This window comes from Stegostoma tigrinum, chromosome 8, assembly GCF_030684315.1.
Source record: "Stegostoma tigrinum isolate sSteTig4 chromosome 8, sSteTig4.hap1, whole genome shotgun sequence".
NCBI lineage: Eukaryota > Metazoa > Chordata > Chondrichthyes > Orectolobiformes > Stegostomatidae > Stegostoma > Stegostoma tigrinum.
The window spans coordinates 88,863,674-88,873,193 of NC_081361.1; the positions used below are offsets into that span (position 1 = coordinate 88,863,674).

The 9,520-nt window shown below is 43.5% G+C and overlaps 1 protein-coding gene across 1 annotated transcript in view; it reads right to left on the bottom strand.

Moving 5' to 3' along the window:
* Window positions 1–1,471: 1,471 nt before the first annotated feature.
* LOC125456253 (volume-regulated anion channel subunit LRRC8C) overlaps window positions 1,472–9,520 on the bottom strand; it is a 254,835-nt gene continuing 246,786 nt past the window's right edge. Inside the window, exon 6 of the mRNA XM_059648098.1 lies at window positions 1,472–1,580. The gene's annotated coding sequence lies outside the window, so the exon portion shown is untranslated. The remainder of the gene's footprint in view (window positions 1,581–9,520) is intronic.

Consider the following 9,520-nt stretch of genomic DNA (forward strand, 5'->3'; position numbering starts at 1 on the left):
GTGGAATTTGAATTCAATAAATATCTGGAATTAACAATCTAATGATGACCGTTAAATCTGTTGTTGATTATTGGAACCCATCTGGTTCACTAATGTCTTTTAGGGAAGGAAACTGCCATTCTTACCTGGTCTGACCTACATGTGACTCCAGACCCACTGCAGTGTTGACTCTGAACTTCCTGCCGGGGGATGGGCAATAAATGCTACCTGGTCAGCGACACCCTTATCCATGTGAATGAATAAAGAAAGGGATAACTATTAACGACTTGGATGGCTGAGACACCCTGTTTTTCAAATAGTGCTGATAAGAATCCTTCACATCCAATTCAGAAGGAAGACATCTTCCCACTTTAATATCTCATCTGAAAAAACTGTATTCCAGACAGCACAGCCTTTACCAATACACTGGAGTGACAGCCTAAATTTTTGTACTCAAGATTGATGATGGGGTCTTGAACACACAATCTACTACAAGCAAAAGGTTTACCACTGATTCCATGGGATAGTGAACAAAAACTGAACTTAATGTAAATTACATACATCAACAGACCATGAAATTAGAAGAACACTATATCGTGACACTTATGTGCAAGCAGAAATCAAGTACGGAACTTTCTTAGCTTCTGTGGACCAGTACCACAACAGATGGACATTACTAATAAGTCACAGACAATAAAGAAACACCAAGTTAAACACAAACTAAAACCGTTTCACAAACTTGCTATGTTCTGCAGAGCTTTCGATCTGTTTATACAGCCAGCTCCCGAAGTTTGTTTTGCAAGAAAGGTTTTATTGCTATATGGTTTTATAGCTATTACAATGCAGAAATGGTCCCAACACAATGTGGACATTGTAGTAGTCAAAACAAATTTGTCTGTTGTTTCATATGATACATGCAATATTTTTATGAGCTGAATCTCCTACAAACTCTGGAAATTGCCTGAATACAAAACAGAAATTTCATAATGCATATTGATATCTAAAAAGAACCAGAACTTAATAATTAATAACACTAGCAAGTTTTGAGAAGATTTGTAGCTCAAGTTGAGGTTCTGGATGTGAGTTTGCTCGCTGAGCTGGAAGGTTAGTTTTCAGACGTTTTGTCACCATTCTAGGTAACATCATCAGTGAGCCTCCGACGAAGCGCTGGTGTTATGTCCCGCTTTCTAAACACATAAATAGAAAGCGAAACACAACACCAACACTTCACCGGAGGCTCACTGATGATGTTACCTAGAATGGTGACGAAACGTCTGAAAACGAACCTTCCAGCTCAGCGAGCAAACTCACACCCAGAATTAATAACACTTTAGAAGCTATAAGAACAAGCATTAAAGAGGATTAATTACTGCATATTATCAATAATATTCCAAAAATTTTAAAACTATTTGTATCTTATTTCAAATATTGAAAATATTCAAGGCCGAATATTGCAAAATCTTTGTACAGGTTACTGTCTAATGTGAAATTGTGGATTTTTCTTTGTTTGGTTTGCCATGGCCACAAGACGTGGGTTGGATCCAAGGTGACAAGTGTTACCCTCTTCATACATAACTGATGACGCCCATCAGAAAGATTAGCTGTGAGGTAGAAGAAAGATTCAACGTCAGTGACATCACAAGAAGGAACATTATAAAACAAACCATCGGTCTGCTGACTGTGTGTTTCCACTGCCTCATTATACTAGGATTGCCCTCCAGTATAACTCAGTTAAGGCAGATGATTATTCCTATGCACAAAGGACGTGACAACATTAGCACTGAGGAAAGAGAGGAGGCAGATGCTGCATTTGATGAGGAGTATGGGGAAGTAGATCTGCATTAGCAAGCAGCTGTTGATTATTGTGCCTGGAATTTAATGTACAGGAGGTATGGGACCACATTGTACTGATTTGTTTCCAAGTACCTGATCACCACTGAGCAATATAAAATTAACAGCCTTACTTGTTTTCTACACATGGTACATATTGTTTGGTTAGCTCAATTGGCCAGTTTGCAATGCAGTGTAATGCTAATTACTTGGGTTCAATTCCCACCCAACTGAGGTTACCATGAAGCTCTATGTTTCCAACTTCTCCCCTCATCTGGGGTGTGGTGACCTTCAAGTTAAACTACCACTAATTGTCTATCTGAAGAGACAGTAGAACTACTGATGACTTTATCTTTTGCATATTGTCACATCTAGGAGCTCACAATACTACTCTTAGTTATCGCACAAAAATCCAAATCTCAAATCTGCAAGAATGCAGCCACTGTCCCTCAAACACAAGCTAATAACAATCATACATTTCTGACGAGGAACCATCACAAGGGCCACATGAAAAAAACACTTCCTGAATAAAACACAACAATATTTCAACGTGACACAAACAACTTTTCTTGAAATAACATAAACACCAGTACTATCTTGCAGTGTGAACGTTAACTTGCTGAAACACTTCTGCATGCTGCAGCAAGATGCATTCACAAAATTTACAAGTGTGGTATAAAACAGACTATTGTTTCTCTGTTCAAGGGCTTTTGATTATTAGATTAGATCACTAGGGAGCTATTGACAACACACAAAGTGCCTTTAGAGGAATCTTCAATTGTGTCAGGCTGCATTCCCAGATCTCTTGGTGCGACTAAGAACTACCATATTTTCCGTTGACTGAAGTACACCTGGAGGGATATCCAAGGGCACTGACAACCTTTTGTTGGCCCGCTGCTGCAGTGAGCTTGTGACATCAGTGATAATTTGCAGCATTTTGCCATGTGGTCTCTGAGGCCAAACTTTCCACAGTGATTGCTATCCTATCCATAGAAGAGATGATACGTCTCCTACCTGAGAGATCATACCATGGGAGGACTTCTCTACTGCCTGCTTAAAGCTTCAGGCAGTCCTCATTCTCCCTATTTTGCTGCAATTCCAACTGGTTGAGTGTGACCTTTATCACAGGCCTTTGGGGGAAGTTGGTGGTAGTGGTACTATCACTGGAATAGTAACCTAGTGTCCAAGGTTAATTCTCCTGACATATGGGTTCAAATCTCTCTATGGCAACTGATGGAATTTAAATTCAATAATGTGGAATTGTAGACTAGTATCAGTAATGGTGACACAAAGCTATCACTGATTGTTTGGAATAAATGACCTGATTCAGTAATGCCCTTGAGGAAGGAAATCTTCCATCCCTGGTCTGGGCGATATGTGAACCTAAACCCATTACAATATGGTTGATTTTTAATTAGCCTCTGAAATGGCCTAGTAAAGCCATTTAGCTTCAATGGCTTTAGCAGTGATGCTAACATCCCAAAAATGTCAGAGGTACTTCAGGGGTCTGCTGCCTAACAGTCCCTTGCCTGCCAGTGACCTGATCTGTCACAACTTCCCTCCCCTCCCATAGCATAACTGTGTGGTAGTCACCAGATTGTGATCCAGGATGTCTTACATTTGACTTCCCACTGAGGTGAGTATAGATACTTTTAATCAACCTGTTCAGACGTGTTATGACACACCTTTGGAGCTGGTGAGATGTGAATACAGGCCTTCTGGATCAGAGGTAGAGATACTACCAGTGCTCCACAAAAACCCTCACTCAAAGCCTTCACAAGCATCTGGATTGTAGTTCTCCATGTAGCAGCGGAACACAGTCATGACTGCAGCAATTGATCTTGCAAATGCAACATGAAAACAACTGCAGAATGCTCCCACAATAGCCAGATAATGAATAACCAGGAACAATTCATCTTATTCTTCACACTCGCTATTCCTAACTCAGCTTCAGGTATGGACCAGCAAAACTGCTCCATTGTCAGCACTAGGGCTTCCAGCTCTGCCTCTGTAATGGACACATCTCTGGTACTCTAGTCCAGTCTTGGATCTCTCCTTGGCATTGAAGCCCTGCAAGCACAAGGGGTGAAAATGTGAGATTTCCAGTGAGTTGAGGAACTACCCCACCCCCTTCTAGACTTTTTCCTGATCCTATGATGTGTCACATGGCCAGCTGTCCTTTCAGCTCCCACTTTCAAGGAGTCTGATGAAGGTGCAGAGGAAGAGGCAGATTCCCAGGCCCCAAGATGACTTTGCATATCAAGCAGATGTTCACCTGCACATCTGCCAATGTGGTATACTGCATCCACTGTACCCGTTGTGGCTTCTTCTACATTGGGGAAACCAAGCGGAGGCTTGGGGACCGCTTTGTAGAACACCTCCGCTTGGTCGCAATAAACAACTGCACCTCCCAGTCGCGAGCCATTTCAACTTCCCCTCCCATTCTTTAGACGACATGTCCATCATGGGCCTCCTGCAGTGCCATAATAATGCCACCCGAAGGTTGCAGGAACAGCAACTCATATTCAGCTTGGGAACCCTGCAGCCCAATGGTATCAATGTGGACTTCACAAGCTTCAAAATCTCCCCTTCCCCCACCGCATCCCAAAACCAGCCCAGCTCCTCCCTGCCTCCCTAACCTGTTCCTCCTCTCATTTATTCCTTCCTCCCACCTCAAGCCGCACCTCCATTTCCCACCTACTAACCTCATCCCACCTCCTTGGCCTGTCCATCCTCCCCGCACTGACCTATCCCCTCCCTACGTCCCCACCTATACTCTCCTCTCCACCTATCTTCTCCTCTATCCATCTTTGGTCCGCCTCCCCCTCTCTCCCTATTCATTTCAGAACCCTCTCCCCATCCCCCTCTCTGATGAAGGGTCTAGGCCCGAAACTTCAGCTTTTGTGCTCCTGAGATGCTGCTTGGCCTGCTGTGTTCATCCACCTTCACACTTTGTTATCTCAGATTCTCCAGCATCTGCAGTCCCCATTATCTCAGGCGACTTATACACGTGCAGCCTACATAACTATGGATGCTGAATTTGGGGGATGTGTGGATTTACACTTCAAGCCCATTCTTGTCCTTAACAATTTAGTACACCTCCCTTTCCAGTCCACCATTCATCCACTCCTTCACAGTATGAACGTCGAACTCACCCTTTCAGACAAAGCCATTCATTCCTTATCTCCACAGGACTAGACCACCAGCTAGATCCGATGGCCACACACTCCATTACCACTTTGATCTCGGTCACCTTGGTTATTTCTAATGGCTGTTTGTGGGCATCAGCTGAAAGTAGAAACTGTCTGCATTCCCGAACAGCCTGGAGGTCACAAATGGTCTGTTTCTGAATTGGTGGGTAATGCGCAGGCTGGAATGTAAAACTGATTACAGTTGAATCCGTTGAAGACGAGGAGACAGTTAACACTGCACGTGCTGAAAGCCAGAGTCAATAAACATGGAGCTGGACAAACATAGCAGGTCAAACAGCATCAGAGGACCAGGCAAGTCAATGTCTTGGGCCAAAACTGACCTACTGTGTTTGTCCAGCTCCATGTTTATTGACTCTGGCTTCCAACACGTGCAGTGTTAACTGTATCCTCATCTTCAACGGATTCAACTGCGCTCAATTTTACGTTCCAGCCAGTGCATCACCCAAAAATGTGGAGTTCAACTGCAGTGTATTCTCACAAAGACTGCATTCGGAATAACAGTTTTTTAAAAATTACTTTCTGCCCTTAATGGATGATAACTTCTCTGTGATAATGGGAACTGCAGATGCTGGAGAATCCAAGATAATAAAGTGTGAAGCTGGATGAACACAGCAGGCCAAGCAGCATCTCAGGAGCACAAAAGCTGACGTTTTGGGCCTAGACCCTTCATCAGAGAGGGGGATGGGGTGAGGGTTCTGGAATAAATAGGGAGAGGGGGGGAGGCGGACCGAAGATGAAGAGAAAAGAAGATAGATAGAGAGGAAGAGATTACAAGAGAGTTGCAGTGGGAGAGTGATTCCCTGAGGTTGGTCCGGAGGGAGGAGGGTAACGTCTTCAGGTTAGGCATCCCTGGAAGAGGCTCAGGGAATCACTCTCCAACTGCAATTCTCTTGTAATCTCTTCCTCTCCACCTATCTTCTTTTCTCTCCATCTTCGGTCCGCCTCCCCCTCTCTCCCTATTTATTCCAGAACCCTCACCCCATCCCCCTCTCTGATGAAGGGTCTAGGCCCGAAACATCAGCTTTTGTGCTGCTGAGATGCTGCTTGGCCTGCTGTGTTCATCCAGCTTCACACTTTATCTTGGATAACTTCTCTGTGAGTGGATGAGGTGCCGCTACTCTCCTGATGCCTCATGATCAGGTACCAAGCCCAGTACACATTTATTAGTTGGCTTCCACATTCATCTGCTCAGGTAGTCACAACTTCTCCAATCCAGCAGTTTCAGCACTGTATCCAATCTTTCACCTGTTTCAAATTCGCTATCTTCAGTAAGAATGATAGCGAGGTACTGAAATTACTTTGCGTGCTCAGGCTGAGAGAAGGCAAAGGTGCCTATTCCTTGATTATAATGTATACATCCAGGCAAACAACCAAGTGCAGGGTTAGGCTGGGCTCTCCTTGGTTTGAATTATTTTCCAAAACAAAAAAATCACTTAAAGAAAAGTCATCTGAAAAAAAAATGCTGGAACATGTGGAACTCTAAATAAAACACAAACCTTGAGATAACAGGTAACGGAAAATAAATGATAAGGGAAGTGAAGCAAATCTTGTTCCATTCATGTCCATAGATACCAAAATGTAATGCAGATCATTTGTGGTGTGCTGTGTGGTTTTGTAATTTATATTTCAGCTTTCATAAATGTAAGTATTAAGTTGGTAAATACCTGGGTTCAACTTATTGTGTTAAATTTTGACAGAAATTTTTCAAGGTCATTTTCCTTTTAAGGAGCATGATTGCGGAATGACAGAAAAGTGATAGTGACTCCTCTTGCTAAGTTACCAAACCTGACTACATGATCAGAACAAGATGCAGACATCATGACAGTTACACAGTCTCCTCATCAAGTTCCATCTCAGTCTGGTTCTTCTGATACTACTCTTTCAAATACCATATCCTTTAGTATTGATCCTTTAAAGTCTCTAACATTTCTAGCTGACATCTGTAAAATTTTTCATAATTGTGTTTACTTTGCATCAGCATGTGATGTATAATTCCCAAGTTTGAATTCTGCCAGTTATAGCAAAGCTAGTACAAAAGTAGCCACTACTACTACCAAGATAATAAAATGTGTAGCTGGATGAACACAGCAGGCCAAGCAGCATCTCAGGAGCACAAAAGCTGACGTTTCGGGCCCAGACCCTTCATCAGAGAGTGGGATGAGGAGAGGGTTCTGGAATAAATAGGGAGAGAGGGGGAGGCGGACCGAAGATGGAGAGTAAAGAAGATAGGTGGAGAGGAGTGTATGGGTGGGGAGGTAGGGAGGGGATAGGTCAGTCCAGGGAAGGCGAACTGTTCAAGGAGGTGGGATGAGGTTAGTAGGTAGGAGATGGAGGTGGCGGCTTGAGGTGGGAGGAACGGATGGGTGAGAGGAAGAACAGGTTAGGGAGGCGGGGACAGGCTGGACTGGTTTTGGGATGCAGTGGGGGGAGGGGACAAGCTGGGCTGGTTCCCACTGCATCCCAAAACCAGCCCAGCTCGTCCCCGCCTCCCTAACCTGTTCTTCCTCTCACTTATCCCCTCCTCCCACCTCAAGCCACACCTCCATTTCCCACCTACCAACCTCATCCCGCCTCCTTGACCTGTCCATCCTCCCCGGACTGACCTTACCCCTTCCTACCTCTCCACCTACCTTCTCCTCTACCCATCTCGGTCCGCCTCCCCCCCTCTCCCTACTTATTCCAGTTCCTTCTCCCCATCCCCCTCTCTGATGAAGTGTCTAGGCCTGAAACGTCAGCTTTTGTGCTCCTGAGATGCTGCTTGGCTGCTGTGTTCATCCAGTTTCACACTTTGTTATCTTGGATTCTCCAGCATCTGCAGTTCCCATTATTTCTTCTACTACTACTACCAAATCTGGCTGGACCATCAGTCTACTTTTAGCTGGATTATAAGTAGCTCTAGGAATATCCTGGAGACTATGAACAAAGAAAATTACAACACAGGAACAGGCCCTTCGGCCCTCCAAGCCTGCGCAGATCGAGATCCTCTGTCTAAACCTGTCATCTATTTTCTAAGGTTCTGTATCCCTTTGCTCCCTCCCCATTCATGTATCTGTCCAGATACATCTTAAAAGACACTATCATGTCTGCGTCTACCACCTCTGCTGGCAATACATTCCAGGCACCCGCCACCCTCTGCGTAAAGAACTTTCCACACATATCTCCCATAAACATTCCTCCTCTCCCTTTGAACTCGTGATCCCTAGTATTTGAGACCCCCACTCTGGGAGAAAGCTTCTTGCTATCCATCTTGTCTATACCCCACCCTACTATGCAAACTGCTTGATGGCTTTTCTTATGTTGAACATCTTTCTGGCTGCTTCAGCTGTTTCAGTGGCACAAAGGTTAGCACTGCTGCCTCACACCCAGAGAACAAGGTTCAATTCTACTCTTAGGCAACAGTCTGTGTGCAGTTTGCATGTTTTCCCTGTGTCTGCATGGGTTTCCTGTGGGTGCCCCACGGTCCAAAGATATGCAGGTTAGGTGGATTGGGCAAGCTAAATGGTCCCATGGTGTCTAGGTTAGCTATGGAAAATGCAAGGTTACAGAGAAGAGTCTGGGTGGATTGGTATGGACTGAATAGCCTGCTCCTGCACTGTAGCGATTCTATGATTGATTCTAATATCTCCACACATCCACATACACCAGTCTTGAGCTAAACATTTTGAATCTATATTACAAATTCCATCATCCTTAGCAAACTCACCTCTTGCATGAAATCCAGATCTTGATGCTCTGGTCCCTACCAGACCCAAATCCTGGCAACCTCTCGCTCCATAGTTTGCTGACATGGTAAGTCATAGACAAAGTTCTCTAACATAATGTTGACAAAATTAACAAAATAATGGACAAAATCACAATGTGTCTGATTATGCTTCAGCAGCTTTTTAGACAGCTATCAATTAGTTCAACTCATTTTTTTTCTCTTTAAAATCCTGAAAATTCACTAAGTCTATCACTACCTAAACAATGTGACATGTCTCTGTTGAATACTGTTGAACCCCCCATTCACAGATTTGTCATTTGTTGCATTCTACAACAACCTTCTCATCAGCATTGCAGCGTCCAGAAATGGCACTGGTCCAAAAACTGTGACTTACATAAGACTTCCTTCAAACCACAGAATTTATTTCTCAATTTTCATTAGTCCTATGCTTACTAAAACACTGTATTTCTCATTTTCATTTACAAACCCCTCCCTTTCTTCTTCTTCTCAACCTCTGAGAAGTTGTCAAGTTCTATCTGGTCTTTCTTTGGCAGGATCTTAAGCCAGTTGAGCATCATACTTCTCTCCCCTTGTTCTTTATTTTCCCCCTTAACTCTTCTGCTACAGCTGGCATATACATTTTTTTGGGATGCAAGTATCTTGAAATATCAAACTATTTTAAGCAAAGGATCTGGCTGAATAAAACACAAAGATCTATTCAAACAGTTATACATCTGACGTGCATAAAAATCTGAGAGAAACTTTTCATTTAATTAAAATATTGAAGTTTACATGC